This window comes from Vulpes lagopus, chromosome X (assembly GCF_018345385.1).
Source record: "Vulpes lagopus strain Blue_001 chromosome X, ASM1834538v1, whole genome shotgun sequence".
Lineage (NCBI taxonomy): Eukaryota > Metazoa > Chordata > Mammalia > Carnivora > Canidae > Vulpes > Vulpes lagopus.
The window spans coordinates 32073556-32083666 of NC_054848.1; the positions used below are offsets into that span (position 1 = coordinate 32073556).

Genomic DNA, 10111 nt, shown 5'->3' on the forward strand with positions numbered 1-10111 from the left:
CCCCTAAGTTTTTATTCAAATTCTAGTTAGTTGGGGTGCCTGGGTGACACAGTTGATTAAGGATCTGATTCTTGGTTTTGGCTCAGGTTGTGATCTCAGGGTTATGAGATTGAGCCCAGCAACGAGCCTCATGTCAAGCCCTGCATTGGGCTCTGGGCTGAGTGTGGAGTCTGCTTGGGATTTGCTCTTCTCCCTCTGCTCATCCCACTCATGCTTGCTCTCCATCTCTCTCTTTCAAACAAAGAAACAAACAAACAAACAAATAAATCTTTTTTTAAAAATTCCACGGGAAGCCCAGGTGGCTCAGCGGTTTAGCACCACCTTCAGCCTAGGGTGTGATCCTGGAGACCTGGGATCAAGTCCCACGTCGGGCTCCCTGCATGGAGCCTGCTTCTCCCTCTGCCTGCATCTGTGCCTCTCTCTCTGTGTGTCTCTCATGAATAAGTAAAATCTATAAATAAATAAATAAATAAAATTTTTTAAAAATTCCAGTTAGTTACATAGTGTTATAGTAGTGCCTCTCAACTTTAAATTAAATTTAAATTAAGTTAAAGTAAACCTTGTTAGATTTTTTTAATTTCAGAAGGAATTAACTTACATTATTCAACTGTTTCATTTTCATCTTCATTTCTAATATTTCTAGTATCCTCAAACAAAAGGGTCTTCACTTTTCTCTATTCATTTTCAGCAGTAGAAATCCTCCCTTTCCTCATGACTAGGCTTTAAACCAAATATCATCATACCCCAAAGACAGATTACTAATTAGACACAAATTACAAGTTTGTTGGTAACTTGAAACACATAATGTGGCCTTTAATTTTTAAAAAGTACTTTATCACTAGGTGCACCTAAACATTAATGTTAACATTACTTATTGACATTCAAGGCCTGGGAGAATGGGAGGGGATGAGAATGGAAGAGGATGGCATCTTCTTGACATAGCCAAAGAGCCAATCTTGATGAGTCAGAAGAAATCAGTCTGTCATGGGCAACTTGTTCCAAAAGCCACCCTCCCCTTCTGCCTCCAAATCAGAAATCCTAAGTTCTCAATGTCTGTGATCTTTGCTCCTTATACCTGATCACAGTCAAGGGGTGTGCTTGCTTTTTTGTGCAGTTAAACATGGTACCTTCATCTTCAGTCCTTTAAAAAAAAAAAAAGGAAACAACTTTTGGACAATGACTCTATTATAAATGTTTATCTAAATATTACCAAAAAATGTTTATCTAAATATTGAAAATTTTGTGTGCTACAGAGTTTATATTGGTAGCCAGATGTAACTTCTTCTTCAGATTGTGAATAAATCTGATGATTTTACAGGGCTGCTAGTTAACAGAGTGTTTCCTCTTAGGCTTGTAGAGTCCTAGCTCCAGTAGTTGCTTGTTACTCTACAAATGTTCATCTATGCTCACCATGACTTTGGTGACACAAAAGGGAAGTTTTTCTAGTATTGCAGAGGCCACAAGAACAATTCTAGTGGTGATTTTTCAGTTTGCCATACTTTGTCAAGTTTTCCTTATTATTCTGTTGGCCTGAGTGGTGAGGTTAAAGCAGAAGTGGACCTTCTTTAAACATAACATCACTACCTCATGAGCAGAAAAAAATCAGGCCCAAAGAGTATAAGTCCTAGAAATTTGTTTCTAAGTAGATTCAGTCATGGTACTGGTGCCCCTGCCTAGAACCCTAGCCACCTGAGAAGTACTGGTCTTGACACTGCTAAATTAATTAAATGAGGTGGCTTTCATGTTGTAGCGGCCTATATAAGCAAATTAATCTAAGCATGCAAATGCCTCAAGATTATGAAATCAAAACCTAAGGACAGCCAAGCACAAATAGCCAACACAGCCTTAAGCCAGTCAAATAATTTCTTTGCTTCTGCACTTTTCTCTATGCAGTCTTTCTCCTGGCGCCTATTGCAGAATACTCCTAGCCACTTTTCATTTGGCACTGCTAGATGCAAATTGATTTTTTGCTCAAATAAACTCTGATAATTTGTAATGTGCATCATCTTCTCTCTTAACAACACCAAACACTGAGCGCCTTCAGACAGTGGCATTATTTCCCCTCTGAACATTCAATTCAATGAGTGGGTGTGATTTTTGCTACTGTAGAATTCTGGCAAAGGGGAAAATAATAATCTTACATTCTCAATCTTACTGTGTTTTGCATTAGATTTTGTATTTTGTTCTTTTTTAAAAAAGGTTTTATTTGTTTATTCATGAGAGACACACAGAGAGGTAGAGACACAGGCAGAGGGGAGAAGCTGGCTCCCTGTGGGGAGGCCAATGTGGGACTTGATCCCAGGACCCTGGGATCACGACCTGAGCCAAAGGCAGATGCTCAACCACTGAGCCACCCAGGTGCCCCTGCATTAGATTTTGATGTAACAGGCTGTGGTAGTGATAATTTTATTGAAACACCTGCACTGAAATTCACTTAGATTTATTTCTCATCAGATTCTATTCCAAATAAGAATTCTGCAAATCCAAGTGGATTACCAGTGTGTTACACACTTGTTATAGAATAACATTACACTGGGGATCTCTGGGTGGCTCAGAGGTTTGGCACCTGCCTTCAGCCCAGGGTGTGATCCTGGAGTCCCAGGATTGAGTCCCACATCGGGCTCCTTGCATGGGGCCTGCTTCTCCCTCTGCCTGTGTCTCTGCCTCTCTTTTTCTCTGGGTCTCTCATGAATAAATAAATAAAATATTTTAAAAAATAGAATAACATTACATATTTGGTCTACATCAAAAGTAGTAAGCCTTGTTTGCCATCTAAAATATTTTAAAATGCTCTTTACATTAAAAATTTATGTTTTATTTGTAAACTTTTAGAGGCTTTGTCTATTTTTCTAAGTTAAGTGCACTTTAAAAAGTGATATGTATTTGTGTAACTTCATCAGAATAAAATACATTATACGAAAAAAATTTGCAATATAGGATTGTTGAGAACAGGGCTATTACTGTTTTGCTAATGTGTGTGCTCCCCACATAATAATAAACATTTGCTGAAAAAAAGGAGTGAGTCTCTCTCAGATAATTTAGTAACTTGCAAAAAAAAAAACTTAGTAACTTGCTGTTGGCCACTGAAGGGAAACAGAATTTGCCACCTTAAAAATATGCTTCTTTGGCATAAGGATTATTTGGCGCTGATTAATTTTGAAAAACTTCGGACACAAGAAAAACTGAAAACAGTAGAAGTTACCTTTTTGTGAGGGAAACTTCCTTTTATAAGGAGAATCTCCTTTTTTTTTTATAGTTTAATGTATTTTAATAGCAAACTTACAGGAACAGCACAGAAGACAGACAACATTAAAAACATGTACTTGCATGTAGGACAACTCAGAAAAGTATAGTGAATGGATGAAATCTACTATATGATAAAAATGCTACCAACATCATTTAGTTGCCATCAATAAGAAATTTACTTCTTGGGCAGCCCCAGTGGCGCAGTGGTTTGGCGCCTCCTGCAGCCCCGGGGCGTGATCCTGGAGACCCTGGATGGAGTTCTATATCGGGCTCCCTGCATGGAGCCTGCTTCTCCCTCTGCCTGTGTCTCTGCCTCTCAGTCTCTCTCTCTTTCTCTGAATCAAATCTTAAAAAAAAAAAAAAAAAAAAAAAAAAGAAAGAAAGAAATTTACTTGTTTTTAAAAAATCCAAATGCTGGCATTGTCCAGAAAAATTTAACAGGTTTATTTATAATTGTTATAAAGTTGAACTGCTGAAATGTGTTCATTGAAACATTTTGACTTGCATTAATGCTTTATGTCCCCGCATTTATATTAAAAATTCACGCACAAATGAAAATGGAAAAACTGCCCATACCTGATGTCTGTCCCCTATTTTTCCACTTGCAATCATATACTTAGGTACCTTTTGACCCCATGGGGGGGGGGGGAATCTAACGTTTGGAGAACTACCAATAACAGGAAGAAGAGAAATTTTTTTTTTTTTTTAAGAATGAAATGTTTTTCATCATAGTGAATTCTTAAGCATGTTCTCCACCTATGCGGCGTGCTAGCTGGATGTCTTTTGGCATAATTGTAACACGTTTGGCATGGATAGCACATAGGCTGGTTTCTTCAAAGAGGCCCACCAGATAGGCCTCACTTACCTCCATTTTACCTGCAAAGCACCGATAGCTGCACTCTGGAAGCGCAGATCTGTTTTGAAGTCCTGAGCAATTTCTTGCACCAGACGCTGGAAAGGAAGCTTGCAGATCAGAAGTTCAGTGGACTTCTGATAACGTCTTAATTTCACGGAGTGCCACAGTACCAGGCCTGTAACGATGAGGTTTCTTCACCCCTCCAGTAGAGGGCGCACTCTTGCGAGCGGCTTTTGTAGCCAGTTGCTTCCTCGGTGCTTTACCACCGGTCGATTTGCGGGCAGTTTGCTTTGTAGGAGCCATGGTACAGAGACCTCCTTACTTACCCCCCTTCTCCTTCCGCTGGAGCTTGGCGAGCTAAGGCGCTGTTGGCCAGCGAATGCGAACACAATTCTAATCTCCATTTGTTAAGGGTGTTCTCTGTATTGCTAGAAGAGGATGACTCTGAATCTCTAGGAATCTGTCAGTGGAGAAGGCTAAGACCTATATCTGCATAACAATGTTACCTGTGTTTACTGTGCTTTTCCTGGTGACCTCCCTTAACTGGCTCCCCCATTCCCCAACATCTTTTGTCTTTAGCTGGAGATAGTATTTAAGGTGGTGGCTCTGGCCATTTCAGAGAGTTACTCAGTTTTCCTGGGTCTCTTCCAGGTATACAAGTGGTATACGTGTTACTAAACTTCTGTTTTTCTTCTATCGATCTTTTATAATGGGGGATCTCAGGCAAGAACATAGAAGGGTAGAGGGAAAATTATTTTCCTTGACTGTATCACTCAGCTTTGGGAAATCTTGCTTTAAGAACCATTAACTTTTGGATACTCTTTTTTTAAAGATTTTATTTAAGAGAGAGAGAGAGAGAGAGTGAGCACTTGAGCATGGGGGGGAACTTAGAGGGGCAGAAGGGGAGGAGGTGGGAGAGGGACAAGCAGACTTAGCCCTGAGCACAGAGCCCGACTTGGGGCTTGATCTCACCACCCTGAAATCAAGACCTCAGCCAAAATCAAGAGTTGGATGTTGAATGGAGTGAGCCACCCAGGTGTCACTTGGATCCCCTGTTTATATATCACACTGGGTCTGCTAAATATATAGAGCTGGGTCAGCCATCTTATAAGGATTCAAAAAGGAGAAAAAAGGTCAAATCAGCACATACCAGTTCTGACATTGTCGAGTTTCTGAATCAAAGTCAGCAGGCACATATATATTCAGACTTTATGTTATAAGAGAAAAATAAACATCTTTAAGTCATTGTAAGATGGTTCACAGCACTCCCGATGGACTCTTTCCCTAGTAAGAGCCACAGCCTTTGTTCAGCTGCTCAAAAGGATAGAAGGAGTCTAGAAAACTAGTTTTGAACAACCATACATACCAGAGGTTTTAGGTGGCCAGGAATATATTCTGTTTCACATGGCGGTTGAGGAACTCGAGGGCTTTTTGCTCTGTGCTTCTACGATCAGGAGGCAGAGAGGGGGAAGGCAGACACAGGGATATTTTAGAGCAGTGCAGTCATTTGGAAAATCATTTAATTTCACTTGCTGCCAACCTCAGATAAAAGGCATATATACACAATCACCTAAGCCAGGAGTACTACTTAATATTTTTTTTCTAATTTTAAATATTACCACTTATTATTATTGGTGGTGACCTCTGCATATTTGTATGAAAACACACAATGAAATATATTACTGGAATATTAAGTAACATTTTCTTATAAGGGACTTTAAATAAATTTAACATTTTAGTTTATCAATTATGTTATTTCTCTTCAGTTTTTAAGTATGATTAATCAAAACAATAATTTGTGATTTGTGATCATTATTTTTATTAATAGCAAAATTCTTAAAGTATTGAGAAAAATGATTTCCCACAAAATCAATTTATTTAACTAATTTAAATGATTTCCCATGTTATATTAGGAAAAATAAAAAGAGGTAGAAAATAACTTTGAGGTTTTTAACATGAGCAACTCAGAGGATGAGTTCATATAATTAGAACTACCATAATAATTATGGAATATTATTGACAAAAAGGACTGCAATGATTTCCTCCCACTGTCCAGGCCTTTGAGCATTTCCCTCTCACAGTATTTTTGTGCTTGCCTATGTGACTTGCCTTGGTTAATAGGACTATAGCAAATATGACATAAACAGAGACTTGAAAATTGCTTGTTCTCTTTTGCTGCTCTTGGGAACCCTATAATCACCATTGAACAAGCCCAAGTGTTCCTGGGGCTAGCTGGATGATGAGAGGCACATGGCCAAGTCATCCCCTGCCTCACCTGATGTAAAGCCAACAACAACCAGACAAATGAATGAGACCTTCTAGTACTAACCAGAGAAAGTAAAGTTTAAGCTAAATCTGAGGAATGATAGCAGTAGCCTGCAGTTTCTTTGTGTCATGCAGTACCCAGTATCAAGCCAGGGCCTGTCAAAATGTGTATGCTGTGTCAGGCAACTAATAGAGACCCTTCCTCAGGAAGATAATAGTTATAATTCCTGTACTACAAGGTTCTGGATCAGTCAGTTGAGCATCCGACCCTTGATTTCTGCAAATCATGGTCTCGGGGTCCTGAGATTGAGCCCCACATCCAGCTTCTCACTCTGTGTTTGGCTGGGAGTTAGCTTGGAATTCTCTCTTTGCTCCTCCCCCCTGTAAAATAAATAAATAAATCGTTTAAAAATAAATAAATAAAAGGTTCTGGGTAGATAACCTTTGGTCAAGTGGTCAGCTGGCACACAAAGTAATGTGTGCCATACTCCTGTGATAAACTGTATTTGGATTTTGAATCTGTAAGTAACATGATAGTCCAAAATTAACTTAAAATTGAGGTACTATATTTATTCTTTAATAATAACATGGGCCCATGCTATAAAGAGTTAAACTTTATGTATGAATCTGAACAATTCTTTTATCACAAACAATGAGCATGCAAAGGTCTATAAGTCAGGAGCACTCTTAAAATTAGGGCCAGATAATAGCTTCAGTGTTGTCAATTAGGTGGTTCCAAGTTTCTCTTAACTTTTAAAATCTTGGGAAAAAAAGCCCCAAGTGAAGGAGTCCTATAATTGGCAATATCTTAACACCTTTATTTATATCTCAAGATACTGAGTTGATACTGCAGATGTGAATAATTCTAAACAATACATGATTAACCTAACTTCCATACTTGTAAACTGGGAAAGGGAAGAGAAACTGATGTTGGGATCATCATAACGTCATTAACTATTGAGTCTTTTAATAAACGTTACAAATGGCAGGCAGTCCCTGTGGCGCAGCGTTTTAGCGCCGCCTGCAGTCTGGGGTGTGATCCTGGAGGCCCGGGATCGAGTCCCACGTCGGGCTCCCTGCATGGAGCCTGCTTCTCCCTCTGCCTGGGTCTCTGCCTTTCTCTCTCTCTGTGTGTCTCTATGAATAAATAAATAAAAATCTTTAAAAAAAAAGTTACAAATGGCTTGAAATATATGTGTGATACAAGAACACTAAGAAAAATACTGTCATCTCACTCCACTTCATCATCACATGCTTAACAAATCCCTTTTTTGTTTTTACATGGCCTTATTTATTCTAAATAGCCTCTTCTATGTTATCAAAAGTTTTTTTGTTGGTTTGTTTTTAGTTTTGTCCTTTTTGCAAACCTTTCTGCTATTTCCCACCATATGTGACTAGTTGGACTATAATTTCTAGGAGGTCATCAGTAATATCTCCTTGGTATAATTTTCACATTCATCTGTGAATTCAACCATAACAAGTATTTTTAACTTTTATTTAATAAAATCACCACTTGACTTTCCTATCTTGTACCTCCTTTTTATTTTATTTTTCCCCTACTCCCTCACCCCCTTTTTAATCTTCACTCCATTTTTTTTTTTAATTTTTTTATTTATTTTTGATAGTCACAGAGAGAGAGAGAGGCAGAGACACAGGCAGAGGGAGAAGCAGGCTCCATGCACCGGGAGCCCGATGTGGGATTCGATCCCGGGTCTCCAGGATCGCGCCCTGGGCCAAAGGCAGGCGCCAAACCGCTGCGCCACCCAGGGATCCCTCTTCACTCCATTTTAAATCCTTGCTGTTAGCTCCATGGTTGGGACATGCCAGATTAATAACTTTATAATCTTATTGGAAGGGATTGTGATTAATTTTGGTAGTTTGTATAATGGAGTTCCACCATTTTTATTTCCTCTTCTCTACATTGAATTTAGTTAGGGCATAAAGCTGTTGAAGGATTTTTCTTTCTTTCTTTCTTCCTTTGCCTCTGCAGCACTTAATACAATAATATGACTCCAGTAGGGGCCTAATAAATAGCTGTTGAGTAGTCAGATTTACTTCTTAATCCTAGTGATGTGTCTGGGCGCCTGAGTGACTCTGTCGGTTAAGCATCTGACTTCAGCTCAGATCGATTTCCAGATCCTGGGATGGAGACCATGTCGCGGCTCTGCACTCAACAGGGACTCTGTTTCTACCTCTCCTTCTGCCCCCATCCCCTGCTCATGTTCTTTCTTCCTCAAATAAATAAATAAAATCTTTTCAAAAATCTTACTGATGTGTCCACATTCCTTCTTTTCCCTGACTTCTCAGTTCTCAATAAGTGTGGGTGACGAATATGACTGTATATATATATTCATAATCTGCAAGGAGGTTTGTATAGGGGTGCTTTAGTTTCTATGTATTTTGTATCTATATATTACTGGTTGTAATTCCACAACTAGCAGATACTCCCTTAGAGATCCAGGCAGTATACCTTCCTCTTGCCATTTCTCATGCTCTTTCTGTGAATCCCCATCCCTTCCAGGGATGACTGACTAACTTGTGTAGTCTTATCTGAGTCCATTTACAAATGGTAAGAGATTTGTTGCTTTAGTGATGTGTGTAAATGAGTTCAGAACACATTCAAAACTGTGCCCAGGGGGTCCCTGGGTGGCTCAGTCAGTTAAGTGTTCAACTCTTGATTTTGACTCAGGTCATAATCTCAGGGTCCTGACATTGAGCCCCACATCAGGCTCTGTGCTGAGCTTAGAGCCTGCTTGAGATTCTCTCTCTCTCTCTCTCTCTCTCCCTCTCTGCCCCTACCCCTGCTTATACTCTATTTTTCTCTCTTTCTCTCAAACAAACAAAAAACAAAAAACCCAAAACTGTGCCCAAATAATCAATGGAAATGGTTAGCAAGGAAGAAAGCAAGCCTAGAAGGCATGAAATGCTTTTTTAAATTTTCTTCATTCTTTTTATAAATATATTTTTAAAATTTCACTTGAGACTTCTGTTTCCCTGGTTTATTTGGAAGTGTGGTATTTAAATTTCCAAATGTAGGGCACCCCAGGTGGCTCAGCGGTTTAGCGCCTGCCTTCAGCCCCAGGGTATGATCCTGGAGGCCCAGGATCGGTCCTGCATCAGGCTCCCTGCGTGAAGCCTGCTTCGCCCTCTGCCTGTGTCTCTGCCTCTCTCTCTCTCTCTCTCTCTCTGTGTGTCTCTCATGAATAAATAAAATCTTAAAAAAAATTTTTTTTAATTCCAAATGTAATAAATAAATAAATAAATTTCCAAATGTTTGGAGATTTTCCTGTTAACTTCCTCTTAATAATTTCTTTTTTTAAAAGATTTTATTTATTTATCCATGAGAGACACACACACACACACACACAGAGAGAGAGAGAGAGAGAGAGAGAGAGAGAGGGGCTGAGACACAGGCAGAGGGAGAAGCAGGCTCCATGCAGGAGCCTGATGCAGGACTTGATCCTGGGTCTCCAGGATTGTGCTCTGGGCTGAAGGCAGGTGCTAAACCACTGAGCCACCCAGGGATCCCCTCTCTTAATAATTTCTAGTTTAATTCCATTACAGAGATTTCAGTTGTTTTAAATGTGGTAATGTCTTATTTATGACCCAAGATATGATCTATCTTAGTGAATATTCCTTGTGTATCTGAAGAGAATGTATATTCTGTTGTTGTTGGATAGAATGTTTTATAGGTGTCAGGTGGATCTCACTGGTTGTTGATGATATTCAATCTTTCATATACTT

At 39.3% G+C, this 10111-nt stretch overlaps 1 pseudogene; it reads right to left on the reverse strand.

The window, feature by feature from the left end:
* Window positions 1-3985: 3985 nt before the first annotated feature.
* On the reverse strand, window positions 3986-4429 carry LOC121483214 (annotated as a pseudogene).
* Between the last annotated feature and the right edge of the window lie 5682 nt (window positions 4430-10111).